Below are 15,465 nucleotides of genomic sequence, written 5' to 3' on the forward strand. Positions count from 1 at the left end.
TTAATTTCCATGTTGAAATAATGGTTGCCATTATAAACTTTTTATTTTATTTTAATCAGATAGTCTCAAAAAAAGCAGTAGGTAGGGATTTATAATGCTCATGTGATGCTACCAGGGCTCTTTTCTTTTTAATCTGAAATCACTTCACTAACATAGACCTTTACCATGTATTACTATAACCAATGGGCCAGATTGTTATAAAACTGTGAAGCAAATATTAAAACAAACCCAAACAGCAAGTGCATAATTACAATCTGGGATGCCGACAAGTTTAAATGAGCTATAGTAGCTGGCCCTTCCTCAACTATGAGCTCAGAATGCACAGAACTGTAGTTCAGTCAGTCATAGAGATGTGGCTGTTTTTGTTTTGTTTTTTTAAAGGGCTTTGTATCCTGAAGGTGGCATCTCTGTATTGAGCAAAGAGGACAGCCAATAGATGTGACCTCACCCCAATGATGACTGGAGGGGACTTGAGGAAGGGCTATAATTTGATCACTTGAACCCATGACTACAATAAGGGTTGAGGTCCCACCACTGACTATGGAGACTGAGGGCAGGTCTACATTGCCAGCAAAAGTCGGCAGCAGTCGACGGGAGTTACTCAAGCTATGCAGAGTAGCTTGAGTAACTGCCATCGACTTCATAACTTCCCTTTAGTGCGCCATCTCCACTCTGCTGCGCTTTTTGGGAAGGTGATTTTATTAGATCGACTTCTGGATTGATTGAGCGTGTCTTCACTGCCGTTCAATTGAACCAGAAAAAGCGATCTGATGGCAGCGAATTTGCCACCGTCCGTGTGTGCATAGCCTAAGAACATGTACCCCTTTCAACTGCTTGTCTCCAGTAATCAGTGACATCTCTCTCATCCCAAACATATATTAATTTAAACAAAAAGACATTCTGCCAGGGAGCACGGATTGATCTGTCTCCCCTTCATGAGGTCATGTGCTAAAGATTCTTGTAATACCAGGGTTGTTGTAAATCCTAAGGCTTATATGGATGTCAGAGAGAGGGAAGAAATGAATAAAGCTGCAGTGCACAGGAAATGAGTTTGCTTACATGAACTTTCCTTTCCACCACCACCACCTGCATCTGTACTGGAGCACTTTGCTGTGAAGATGGGTATTGTCTTCTTGACCTGACCTACTATGATAAACTTTCCCCTGGCCTACTAGGATAAACTTTCCCCTAGGTAGCTCATCACACTGCGTAGTCAACATATATGATCACTAGGGCTTGCATGCCCTCAGAAATCCATATGCCACACATGTATCTCTTCAGATGAATGGATTAATATTTTCCAACAGAGTGCATTGTATCTAGTGCATATGTGATGATCACCACATCTACTATGATGACACAATGTCTCATTATTGTATAAGCTGCTTTTCTGGCAATTTCTCCAGTTTTAGTTTTGAAATTAACCAGATTGAGCACATCACAGTGCACAGGGGTGGGGATGGGTTAGCCTTTTAAAAAATAGGTTATGGAGAACATTGTATTCACCACAGTGACCAAATGCATGCAGTTCAGTAGGGCAAATATTCAATCTGGATAAATTGAATGTGCACTGTTGTGCTGTCTTTAAAAATTTTCTTCAGCAACAGTCTCACCATTAAACAAGGACTGCAGTGACACACAAGTTCAAAGTAAAAGCTATTTATAGTGTGACTATAGCATGTATAATGCACACAAGGCAATTCTAGGGGGATCTACATTACTAGATATTTTGCATAGAGTTGAGCTATTAACCTAACATGTACATTGGTTGAGGATAGTATATTCTAATTAAGTGCCTTGCACCCACTCCACTTACAGGAATCTAATGCCACTTACAACTTAAGTATTAAAAGTGTTGAATGAATGAGTTCATGTGTTAACATTTGCCTTTGGTTACGAATTATCTTTAGATGTTGTGTACTCACTGTTGCTAGCAATCTTGTGTTTGATGGGGGTACCCCCCTGGATGTGCTTACCCTCTTTAGCCCTGGGGTTGTACCCTATAATCAGCTTTCTTTACTTCAGGTTCAGCAGCATTCCCAGTGCCTAACTCCAAGCTATTGGAGCAGACCAATTAACTCCAGATGGTCGTGTATGGTGTGTATATGTGTGTGAGTGAGTGGGGGATGCGTTGTAAGGTTTGGGTCTAGAGAAGTCCAAACTCTTAATAACATAAGTGTGTGTATACTATAAAGTAAAATACCTGAAAAAAATTACTTTTTACCCAAGAAATTATAAACAAGATACTTTCTAGGACAGATGGTTGCAAAGTTGGGATTCTGCGCAGCATTAAACTGAGTTTGTTTGTGACCTGGAGCCGAGTTAGAAAAATAACGTTATTGTTAGTATCCATGTAGGACTGAACTGGATGAGGAATCTAGGTACAGCCTCAGTGACACCAACTTGGAACTTCTGAGTGTTGCAGAGACCTAATCACATCTAATATCCTATACAAAAAAAAGGAAAAATGTACAGTATAGCTGAAGTGTAGGAAAAATTTTGTTCATCCCATGTTTTATTGAAGGAGCAGGATACACAGTAAATTATGTCTTCATGACTTGAAAATGTGCTTACATGTATACCTTGGTAGGCATCTCAGTCTTCCCCATACTGTGATCCTGTGTTACAAGAGAAGTTTTGGGGTCTTCTTCCTATTAAGACATAAAAAGGGAGGTTGGTCAGGCCCCTCCTAGACTTGTTTGAGACCCCCAGGGGTCATGACCCCCAGGGTGAGGATCCAGGAACTAGTTAATGTGATCTCAACAGCCTTTACATTTATTAGGGGAAGAGTGACTTTTGGTATATTTCTGTCCCATTCATAGAAAAATATGGCCAGGCCAGGACTTTTACAATTCTCTCTCCTCTCAGGCAACAGAAGTAAATACCATAAACAATGGTGAGGATGGAAACTGTAACTTGACCAGTGCTAGCATATCCAATCAGATAGAATCCAAGCCTGATAAAATCAGGCTCTAGACTAAAATCAGACATCTTTTGTTGTACAGTAGGGAGAAGGAATTTCAAAGGTTTGCCACCCTTACATAACAATATGTAGTCCCTGTGTTTTCATGTAATGTGTTTAACAACTAGGATGTATGATTCTATAACATACACAAATTGCATACATGAAAGTGGACAGTATTTATAATATAGCACTTGTACAGTATGTATACAGGGAAAAACCATATTGAACATCAGCTTTTTGAACAGTCAATTACGTCTTTATAAAATAGTGTTTGTAAGAAGTTCTAGAGGAAGAACAACTCATATATATGAGCCTGTGATGGAAACGATAATTCCCCACTTCACTTCCTTCCTCCCTGATCTTATTTCATGCCACACTGCTATGCTTGCAGCTTCAGTTCAACTGAGATTTCAGCCAATATTAATGTAGCCATTTTTCAGCTCTCACAAATTCAAGCCTTATTTGTAGGCTTCAGTTTGTTTACAGCATTCAGTTCAGCTTAATCTCCATGGAGTTCACCCTCCATTACCTCTTGTGAAGGAAGATCTCTCAGCCCTACTTCTCAGAGTTCCAGCTCAAGAATTGTCTTCTCCTCTGTGTCAAAGACTAAAATCAACTGAGGTAATTTAATTCCTCCTCTTCATTCCATGATGCCTGTTTCCTTCCAGAAGTTATTCTCCAGTTCAAAACTGCTTCAGTCTTATCTAAACCTTCTCTTTGGGACGGAGACAAACAGTACTCTTTTTAAGCTAACAAGTCCTATGTTAGTAAGAAGCTTATGTTTTTATCTTGTTTAGCGTCTAAGAACATTCTTTTAACTTGTATTCCTCTATTCTATTGAAGAACAAGACTCCAGCTCTCCTTGCATCAGTGTTATGTTGGTCACACTTATTAAAGGAAAACTTACAAATATTTATATAGGGTTCATGAATAATGGGTATTTGGATATGTTATTAATTAATTGGTATAGATTGTTACAGACCAACAGGTCAGTAGGTTCTTTATAACCATGTAGAACCATCTAGAACAGAACTACTGATGCACTTTACCTATCTATGACACATACTACTCATGTCTGTAATATGTTATTTATTAACCCAATGTGAACTATTTATAAATGTGTTCTTAATGTAAAGTGTGACTGTTATTTCTCAGAGCTAAGAAATGTCAAGCTCTAGTTCTCACTCCTTCTGTCCAAGACACGATCCTTCCACCGTTATCTCCATCACCTTCTACCAGGATATTTACTTTGATCATATGCCGTTAGATTATTGTATCTCTTCTAAATCTCAAGCCTCCCACACAAATATAGCTGGCTCAAGCAAACCAGAGTCCATTATGATGTTAGTCAGTCAAGCCCATGACCTCAAGGTGGGTGGTTGCTGTGTGTAAAACTTTCTCCTCAAATACTTACTCCAAACTGTTCTGCCATGGCAGTTGGATAGGAATTGTTGGGAGTGGGAATGGGGATAATAGGTTTATAATTGGGGGGGTGGGTGTTTATGGAGAGAGTTAATAGAATAGTGGATGGAGGTATCCTGCTAAACCGAACAAAGAGAGAGAGACTGTGTTTCAGTGTGGCCAGGAGAAGCATCCTGATTCCCCATGGGACTCAAGTAACTGTTACTTGGGATATGTCTACACAGCAATAGAACACCTGTGGCTGGCCTAGGTCAGCTGATTTGGGCTTGAGCTGTGAGGTCATAAAACTGCTGTGTAGCTATTTGGACTGGAGCACAAGCTCTTGGACCCCGAATGTCCACATAGCAATTTTTAGCCTCAGAGACTCAGCCTGAGACTGAGTCAGCTGAGCTGGGCCAGCTGCAGCCCTGCCACAGGTCTTTTATTCCTGCATAGATGTACCCCCAAGAGACCTCCTTCAGGATGGAGCAGTTTATACTACATGAGCTTGGAGCTAGAGGAGGTCCCATGTATAATGCAATTACCCAGCCACAGAATTGCAGATTACTTTTCAGTTGCCATGTAACTGTGCTCCTGAAGCCTAAGACACCGGGCCGGGTGAACGTGCAGTAAACATCACGCTGACATCTCAGTTTAACCTAGCATGATGGGACAGCCAAGCCTGGGGGAACTAGGAAACCTGTGACTACAGGTTTTGCCACTTTGGAAGACTGGCCCTGCACACAACTTCAGGAAGAATGAATTTTCCAACTCCTCCCTTCCATTCCAACTTCTGGCTCAGGCTTTCCCCTATGCTACAAGAGTCATTAAACTCTGTTGCCATTCCATTCATTCTCCCCACTCATGTCTGATGCTCTGGCCCTTTCCTTGAAGAACAACCCAAAGTATTAGTCTTTATCATTCATCATCACCAGTGCTAGTCATCATGGCATTTCCCAAGGCACACAGGAATATAGCTTTTTATAATGTATTATGCTGATACCACTATGCCTAATGCATATTTAATAGGGGTTTCAGCCTCTTTTCTTTATCTGTATTTCCTCACCCTATTAATATTGGGGTGCCCTGTTTCTCTTGGGCTAACTCATTAGTTCCCTGTATGCTCATTAATATTTACATCCGTTAGTCACCAGGATAACTTGTGGCTAGCACATTGCTGATACCTTATATAGGCAAAATAATCTAACCAGTTTTAACTGGTACATTGCAGCATATATATTTTCTAAATATCAACAGTTTTAACACACTCACTCCATGCAGCCTTCTATAATATGTTAATTTATGATCAAGGGTCACTTACTGGTTAGCTGCTTATGCCAAGTCTCTTTGGGCCCTATGTCTTGATTAGTTCAGCTAAGCTATTGTCTTATGGGCTTTGGGGCAGATAGGTTTATTGCCTTACGGCCTTGCCTTACTTAGCAAATATCTGTACCTAAAGGCTACCTGCTTGCATTTGGCTTGACCTTAAAATAAATGGGACTTAAGTGGTGCACCATCTTTTCCTGGCCCTATGCCGTGGCGTCAATTCCAGCAGCCCCAGTTATTCCTTTCTCAGTCCTGGCATTTGGTGTTACAGGCTGGTATATTGTTCAGGTGTAAAAACACAACTCTGTTTGCACAACTATGCTCGGTACAGTGATATGATCAAGAGTAGGAAAGGAGTCTGTGCTTCATCTTTCTTCACCAGGCAGAAGCACTTTCCTGCAATAGGTCTGTGCAATATACCACAACAGTGCATTATCACTATGGCTCCCATTCTTTAAATATTATAAACAATAAGTACAGTACAGTAATCCATGCTGCTGATTCTGCAAGGTAATGAAGCATATGCCCTACTTTAAACTAATGAGATTACTCACATGCTTGAAGTTAGGCGGATGCTTCAGTACAGTGTTGAATCTGAGCCTTTCTTACTAGTCAGTACTGTAAGACTATGTAAGAAAGGCTCAGATTCAACACTGTACTGAAGCATCTGCCTAACTTCAAGCATGTGAGTAATCCCATTAGTTTAAAACTGGGCACATGCTTCATTACCTTGCAGAATATATATATAATAATCTCACATCTAGGAGGTAAAATGCTTTACTTTGACCTTCCAAACCCAAAAGGTCCCTGTTGTTAGACACACCTCCCATCTTTGTTCCAATCACCTTGTCAGTAACCCTAATCTTTTAATTCTTATCTGTCTCCATTCTCAGTCTTGTTTTAATTCATTATCATCTAGCTGAGGTTTTCTTTCAGTTACTATCCATTTGGGTAAGAACATAAGAATGGTCATTCCGGGTCAGACCAATGGTACATCATGCATTTTCATGGTGTGGGCATGTCATGAATGTATATAGAGGCATTATGATATTTTCTGTCTTATCTATCTATTTCCTAATTTTTCTTAACATTCTGTTAGCTTTTTGACTGCTGCTGCACACTGAGCAGATGTTTTCAGAGAACTATCCAAGATGTCTTTTTTTGAGTGGTAACAGCTAATTTAGATCCCATCATTTTGGAAAACATAATCGCAGCTATCCATACAATGTACATTACTTTGTATTTATTCACATTGAATTTCATCTGCCATTTTGTTGCCCTGTCACCCAGTTTTGTGAGATACCTTTGTTATTCTTCACAGTCTTTGGACTTAGCTATCTTGAGTAATTTTGTATCATCTGCAGATTTTGCCACCTCACGGTTTACCCTTTTTTCCAGATCATTTATGAATATGTTGAACAGCACTTGTCCCAGTACATATCCCTGGCGAGCCCACCATTTACCTCTTTCCACTCTGAAAACTGACCATTTATTCCTACCCTTAGTTTCTTGTCTTTTAACCAGTATTGATCCGTAAGAGGACCTTTCCTCTTATTCTATGACTGCTTACTTTGCTTAGTAAGAGCCTTTGGTGAGGGACCTTGTCAAAAGCTTTCTGAAAGCCCAAGTACACTATGTCCACTGGGTCACCCTTGTCCACATATTTGTTGACCCCTTCAAAGAATTCTAGTAGATCGGTGAGGCATGATTTCCCTTTTCAAAAGCCATGTTGACTCTTTCCCACCAAAGCGTGTTCATCTATGTGTCAGATGATTCCATTCTTTACTATAATTTTAGCCAATTTGTCTGGTACTGAAGTTAGGCTTAATGGCCTGTAATTGTCAGGATTGTCTCAGGATCCTTTTTCAAAACTGGTGTTATATTAACTAGTTAGTCTGTAGTCATGTGGTAAAGATGTTGATTCAAGTGATGAGTTACATACCACAGTTAGTAATTCTGCAATTTCATATTTCAGTTTGAGATGCACATTTAATTTGAGCCTCCATTATGGTATTTTTAAAAGGTTTCCATGCAGCTTGAAGGCATTTCACTCTTGTGACTGTTCCTTTTAATTTCCATTTAACTAGCCTCCTTATTTTTGTGTTGTTCCCCTTTCTGAAGTTAAATGTTACTGTGGTGGGCTTCTTTGGTATTCCCCCTCTCCCAAACATGTTACATTTCATTATATAATGGTTGCTCTTTTTGAGCAGGTCAGCTATATTCACCTCTTGGACCAGATCCTGTGCATCATTTAAGACTAAATCAAGAACTGCCTCACCACTTGTGGTTTCCAGGACTAACTGCTCCAAGAAGCAGTCATTAATGGTGTCTAGAAACTTTATCTCTGCATTCTGTCCTGAGGTGACATGTACCTAGTCAGTACGGAGATAGTTGAAATCCCTCATTATTATTGTTTTCTATTTTTACAGCCTCTCTAATCCCCCTGAACATTTCACAATCACCATCACCATCCTGGTCTGGAAGTCGTTAATATATTCCTGCTGATATTCTTACTATTCAAGCATGGAATTTCTATCCATAGAGAGTCTATAGTACAGTTTGAGTCATTTAAGATTTTTACCATATTGGAGTCCATGCTTTTTCACATATAGTGCCACATCCTCACCAGCATGACCTACTCTGTCATTCCTATACATTTTTTATCCTGGTATTACTATATCCCATTGATTGTCTCATTCTGCCAAGTTGCTGTGATGCCTATTGTATCAATATTCTCATTTAATACCAGGCACTCAAGCTCCCCTCTCTTAGTATTTAGACTTCTAGCATTTGTGTACAAGCACTTACAATATTCAGTTGTCTGCCTTCATGTGATGTAATTGAATGGGACATACCTGTATCCCATTTCAATTGAAACTCCTTCTAATACTATCAGTCACTAGTGTTCCTTACATAAGCATGTCTATATTAAGTAATAAAGGTTACTGAGTACCTCAACAAATCTGTAGTAATTTGCTGAAATTAAAAAAAGAAAAAATTGCTTCAGCTGTGTTCATGTAGCAGCCACCATCTTGGCAGACACTAGAATTTATATCTGGAACTTCTAAAGCTAAGAACTTAAGTTAATGAGGTTGGCTCTCTAGCTGAGAACTGTAACAGACTGCTGTGATAATAGGGCCAACCAACTTACTTTTTACAGTTGAGCTCACAATTAGGGTAAGTGAAAGTTCAGGAGCTGTCACAATAACCTATACTAACAAATATTGATGGGAAAAGGTTCAAAAGGGAGACAAAGACTGAATTAGTACAAACAAAAAAGCCTACTGATATAACTGAAGGACTTGTGTTAAGATCATGCTTGGTAAACAAAAACAGTGTGAAACCAGAAATCAGTGAACCAAAATTGGTGTGTCAGAAATTAGGCCTAATGGTTGGATAAAATGAGGGGATGGGCTATTTCACCCACAAATTCCCTTTGTGGGTCCTTAAAGAAAGACTCTGGGGAGAAAACTGGCTACTAGAGTAAGCTTCACCATTATGGCTGCCACTTCCCACCATGTCTTGTGACCCTGGGCTTTTGTCATCCTGATCCTGAGAGACATCGTGACCACACCAAACCAGGAAGCCTATCTGACATCGCCAACTCCAGCTGAATCCCAAATTCCCCTTGGATGAAATAGGAAAAGATTTTAGCAGCAACAACAGCGCTAGCTGTTTTTTTTTTTTTTTTTTTTTGCCAGAAAAGCAGTTATTACCATCTAAGAGACTGTCAAACAAGTGGGGTTTTCCTTCTTAAAATCTCTCTGCAGCTAAAGGAAACAAGGAGTGTTGTTAAAATGAAAGCCTTACTTAACAATTTACATTTCAAATCCTTTAACTGTTTTTCCTTTTAATAAAAGGTCAAAAGGATATTTAATTTTGTTTTGCCATGGTACTAAGCAGGCTGAGGTCTCTGTATACCAAACCTTGTTGTGATGCTCTCCTCAGGACACCCAAACTGTAAGCCCCTGTGTTACCCTTCTGCCTCAGCAAGGGAGAGCTTCGCTGGGGCTTAAACTCTGTGGCAGCCCCCTGCCACATGAGTCTGTCTGCTTTACCAGTAATCTTCTTGAAACTCTCCCAGTCAGAACCTTGCCTTGCAGGTAACAACCAGAGAATTCCAGTTCTCCAGAGAAATCTCTCTTCAGTATCCAGTTCCTCTCGCTCCCACAAGTTAGATTAGCTAAGAACTCACTCTGTTCTTCAATCTAACAGCACCGAGAGAGTTTACAGTGAAACTAAGAATCAGTTTTTAATTAATAAAGAGCATAGATTTAAGTGATATTAAGCAAGAGAAAAAGTTTGTTTGGTTACAAACAAAACAAATCAAGCTATGCATTCTAGTGACTAAAAATTAATTTTAGCAAATTACAATCTTTGAATAAACAACTTTCTCACTTACATCAAGTTACCTGCATCTCAAGTTCAGACGATCCAATGTTCACAGAATCAGATGGTGCTGTCCCCTCTGTTCCCTAAGTGATGGATAATTAAAATGTCTTTTTGCTCTATGTATAGTTCCTAAAGTCCATTGTCTTTGCCACAGCAGCCAGGAAGGCTTCCTGGGAGTGCAGATTCTGTCTCCCATTGTGCTTAGTAAGCTATTTCCTCAGCTGGTTATTAGCTTGAGTGCTTTGTTTATATGTAAATATATTTTTGTTGTCCTCTGCCGGTGATCAAGCCAGTCAGACAGGTAAATCCACATTCCTTTGTCTAAGGCAGTCTTGATTTGTGCTCAGTCTTCAAAACACATTTTAAGGACATTTCCAGCACACTTGCATAACTCTTTATACATACATGACACACTGATATTCCTGACCAACGCATCACCAGTTTATACAATACCTTTTAGATACATATTATAGCAGTATGTCGTGGATAGTGAGTATGTCAGGCCTGATATGAGTTATAGTGCCCCCCCCTGTCAGTGGGCATTGAGAGGCTCCTAGGGTTACACTTGTTTCACCCTATTTAGCGTTGGACAGCGACTGGGTTACATTAATTTTGCCTAAATTAATACGAGACTCTCATCCTCTGGGATCAGGTACAGAAGGGGATGCAACATCCACTTATCAGTGGGTTACATTCACTCCCCTTCGCATGTTCGTTTTCCATAAATGGTCTACTGAATGAGTTCACTAGTAGGAACTTACTTAAAATTAGGTATTAAGAATCTAATAGAGGATATTCACAGAGAGCAAACTCAGAAGATTTATGTGTAAATTGTCACACTGGAAATTTGATTCTAGGAGTTGTGCTGAGCCAATTAGGGAACAGGAATACCATGTGACCATAGTGTTCAATTAACACTAATACAGCTCAAGATGAAAATATTGAAAGCTCATGATAACTTGCAACTGGTTTACAGAACAAGATTCATTTGTAGAAATTGATTTGGTGAATAGCTTTGAATAACAAATAAGCTGTCCACAGACAATTCATAAACAGAAAAAGAAACTAAACTTTGTCAGATAAATTTGCTAGGAATTTTTTTCTAGCTGTTTTCAGTAACTACATCATACGGTCTTTGTGTTTCGTTTTTTTCCCTAGTAGTGGCCCTGTTCCTAAAAATGCTTACGAACCTGCTTAATTTGACTACCATGAGCAGTGCTATTGAAATCCAGGGAGTAGTTAAGTGAAGCACATGATTAAATGTTTGCAGGATTGAGGCCTCAATTTGGCTTCCAGCATTGAAATTCTTTTATGGTGCATCACATCCTCATCTTCCAGTGGTAAAAGGATGTTCCTGGTCGTGGATCTGCCTCAAAGTATTTCTTCTGTTGTATTTCTAGGAGAATTCATTTCCCAAGACCTAATTGTTGGGCTGTTCTCCTTTAATGCATGGGAATCCTGGATATAATATGTCCTATTAAATGCTCTCAAGTAGAAAATCTGCATTCTAATAGTGCTGTGTGATAAGCAATTTAGCTTCTCTGCTGGGCCTAAGCAGGCGGTTCAGTTCAAATCTGCCATGCTCTGCGCTTTCCTGGGTCAGTGGCTCCCCAAAAATCCCCTGTCACAAGTCATCCTCCTAGTCCTGCTGGGCTCCTTCATTACCCATTCTCTATCGCTTTCTACGTCTTTGGAGAGTGCCTTTTATCAACAGAGTTTTTCTTCCATGCATGAGATTGTCACTATTATAAATGATATTTGGGTCAAGGAAAAGAAATTTTTCTCTGTGTCATGAAGCAAAGGCACTTATTGGACTTTCCCCAATATTTTTCTTTATACTTGGATAGGTCTCCCTTCCCTCTCTGCCAACCTTCCCTTCCTCTTTCTCTGCTTTCCTCTATCTCCTGGCAGTTCCCCACATAAAAAACCTGAACTGTGTGCCCTTTGCGAAGCTGGAAGGGGAGAGTTATGGTTGTATTTTCCTATTTTTAAAAATGTTTTTCCTCTCTCTCCTGATGCTGTGTGTAAGACCCACGAGTACGAGGGGAGGAGGGACAGTGAGGGGGACACTGACTGGCTATACAGGGGAAACAGTAGAAGTGACCATACAGAATACCTGGAAAACACACAAGAAGAGTCTTTTCCTCTAATCTTTTTCCATTATAGTAATATTAGGTGTTACTTGCAGCAATAGTCATAAGCGATTTAGTGATTCGCCCCCCACCCCCAAATCATTAATGTAATTTAAGTTGACTATCCCTTTAAGCTTGCCACCTACCTAAACTGGCTGGGTTAGCTTCTCAAGGCCTTGTTGAAATCAATAGATATTTTGCTAATAACTTCAATTAAAGTGGATTCTGTCGCTTATTGTCCAAACACTGACACCAGAATAAAGGTTTCATGAACACAAGAATAGCCTTGCTGCAGCGATGCTGAACTAACCATGTGTCATCTTTGTTTCCCATTGAAAATCTGCCCTCAATGTAATATAATATGCCTTCAGCTGATAAGGTACATGTATTGATATTTTCCATTGGCTTCTGAGGGGCAGATGCTTCTAGCATAGTATGTCACTCTTGGCAATTCAGAGAATCTGAGCAATTCTTGGATTTTGGTGATCTCCACCAGAAATTCCTTAGTTTTAGAATAGTTCTCACTTATGCTTTACTTCTAATTAATGGGCCAGTATATGTTGACTGTAGTGCAATTATAATGTCCTGTAGATAAAATAGAATAACTTCACAGCACAGCAAGTGATTCTTCACAAAGAGGGAATACTCTGGTTTAGAATATTTTACGTATATTGTTTTTAATTAAGTTTTATGTAAATGATTTTACACTGCTAGAAACTGACAAGCATGCTATGGTTTTTCAGAACCCTGAGAGGAATCCTTAGTTTAAAAGAATAAAACAAAATTCTAACTTTTATTGTACCACGCTATGCAATTTTTTCCCCCTCTCTACCCTGTTCATCCATTAACACATAGATAATGAGCTCATTGCATTACTGCAGAATACACTTATCGCTAGGATTCATTATTCTGTCATGGCAAAGCTATTTTTAGCTCAGACTCCAGCTGGCAACTGAAAAGAAACAGAGTAAAGGAAATTGCCTCAGGTACTATTAGTGCTACCTTGCTGCATGCAGTGTCTAATGTTCAACATGAAGTGCACTGGAGTGCATGACTCAAAAATTAATTTCCTAGATTGAAAAACAATATTCCAGTTTGACTTGTTCTTGAAACAAATATGTGCCACCTGGTTTGAGGGAAGCAATTTAAAGTTAATATATAGGAGTAGAAAAAACTAGAAATGTAAAGCAGTCTGGAGTGCTGAGTGAATTTATTCACCTCCTATTGAGTGTACATAATATTAGATATGCTGAGCTGAAGCTAACATCATGCTGCTGTCTCCAGATGGTTGGAAGATGTTCATCTAAAAACTGGTGCTATGAAGTGCTAGCCGAATTTTACTTTTCATTGGCCTATACCTTACTTTTATTTATTTGTTGTCAGCATCTCAGAAGGGATTTAAAGAAACATTGGAAACTTGTTAAGAATTCACATCAGAAACTTCTTCTAGTGGTTCTCACATTGATATTTGAGTGCCCAAGGGACTGTATTTTTAGAAGAAAGTATTCTAAATTTATGAACAACTTTCTACCTCTCTCTGTAGGGCTGAGATTTCACATGTGCATATCGCAGGAATAGCTGTGTCCAATAACATAAAATCTCTCGGGCACTATGTTTTGCAGCAGAGATCACCTAAATAAATCCAGCCCAGTAGTGAAACTTGCTACTATTTGCCTGACTGTTGACGTAGCTTTTCAGATGTGAGTTTCAGAGTCTTAACTGGCTCCCAGTGCACAGATTGGCATATCTCAAAAGCCAGTATTGGTGGTATCAGAAGAGAGGCAGAGGACTGAACGGGCAGGGAACCTGAACTATCTTGTCACCCGAGAAGTCCTCTTTGGTCTGGGTTTAGGCAAATGAGTTGGAGAGTATAGTCAAATCTTGGATTGCTTGCTTCTTCCTGTGACTTTCCCCTTCTGGGTCCAGTCCAACTTCCATTGAAATCAATGGGAGCAGGACTGCACACTCTAGAGCTAAATACTATAGTTCTGGGATTATTGTTCTGATCCCTTTTGTAAGCACTTATTTCAAACACACAAGGTCAAGTAACTTCAACATTTTCCCTTTAACATACTATCAACAAACTCCTTCTTTCTGCTGAATATAATTGACTTGCACAATCCTCAGGTCTATATAAACATTTCCCAATTTTATTATAGCCAAAGCAATTTGGAAAGAATGCTTTACAAACATAAAATACCCTGGGATTATTTAGCACAGGACCAGGCATATCAAACATAATTCCCTGCAGGCAACATTCATTTCAACTGCTTAAAGCCCAAGTCATTAGGCTTTATGTAGATGAAGAGGGAGGAGTTGGAAGACAACTTCTGCCCAAAACCGCACGCTCGGAAGAAAAGCTGTACCTTTACCATCCAGAAGCTGCAGCTTGGGTCTGTGGGTTTGGATAATGGTCACAGCCTCTCTGCACCCTTGGCATGGGATGCTTGCCGTCAGCAGTCCACAAAATCTTAGATCTTGTGGCTTCTCCCAATAGTTTATTGGTACAAGGACCATCTTTTATATGCACAGTGCCAACCCCAAGAGGTACCAATCCCTGCCTGTAGGCACTACTACTATACAAATAGATTAATAATGCTGCCTTCCACACCGGTATCTGTATCTGGCATGAAGATCCTCTCCACTCCCATCCACTAAAGACCAGCGAGCAGTGATTAGAAGCCCCTCACTATTGATATTGTATTGGCAAACTTTTCTTTCCCATATACCTGCACAGTAAAACTTAAGCACCACTTAAGATATTTGCTTCTGGGTGAAATTCACTCAGAATATAGAAGATATGCTAGTGCTTGGATGTCACAGTGAAGAGATCCACGTAAATAACTTGGTTGAGTTAGAGACCTACATCTATCACTCGACTATAGGAGACATGTCTCTGGGAAGAGAACTTTATGCCAATATATATATATATATATATATATATATATATATATATATATATGACAAACTATTCATTGAAAGAGAGTCTCTAGATAAAACCTAACACAGTCCTGCTGGAAGTCATGACACACAAGAAATTAAAAAGTTTAATTATTAGGGAGGGAAAAAAATAACTGCAAATTATTTCAGAAAATTATATCCTCACTCAGATCCTTTTTAAAGGATATTACCAACAGTTGTAGGTTGATTTGAATTAAATAGAGCTCTATGCTTTGCCTCAGGCTTCATTACTTCCAAACCAGTTTAAAATGACTATAATATTATCCATTATATCCTTAATTAAGCATC

This window comes from Emydura macquarii, unplaced genomic scaffold, assembly GCF_026122565.2.
Source record: "Emydura macquarii macquarii isolate MOO-44397 ecotype Brisbane River unplaced genomic scaffold, CSIRO-AGI_Emac_v2 contig_2321, whole genome shotgun sequence".
In the NCBI taxonomy this organism is placed as follows: domain Eukaryota; kingdom Metazoa; phylum Chordata; order Testudines; family Chelidae; genus Emydura; species Emydura macquarii.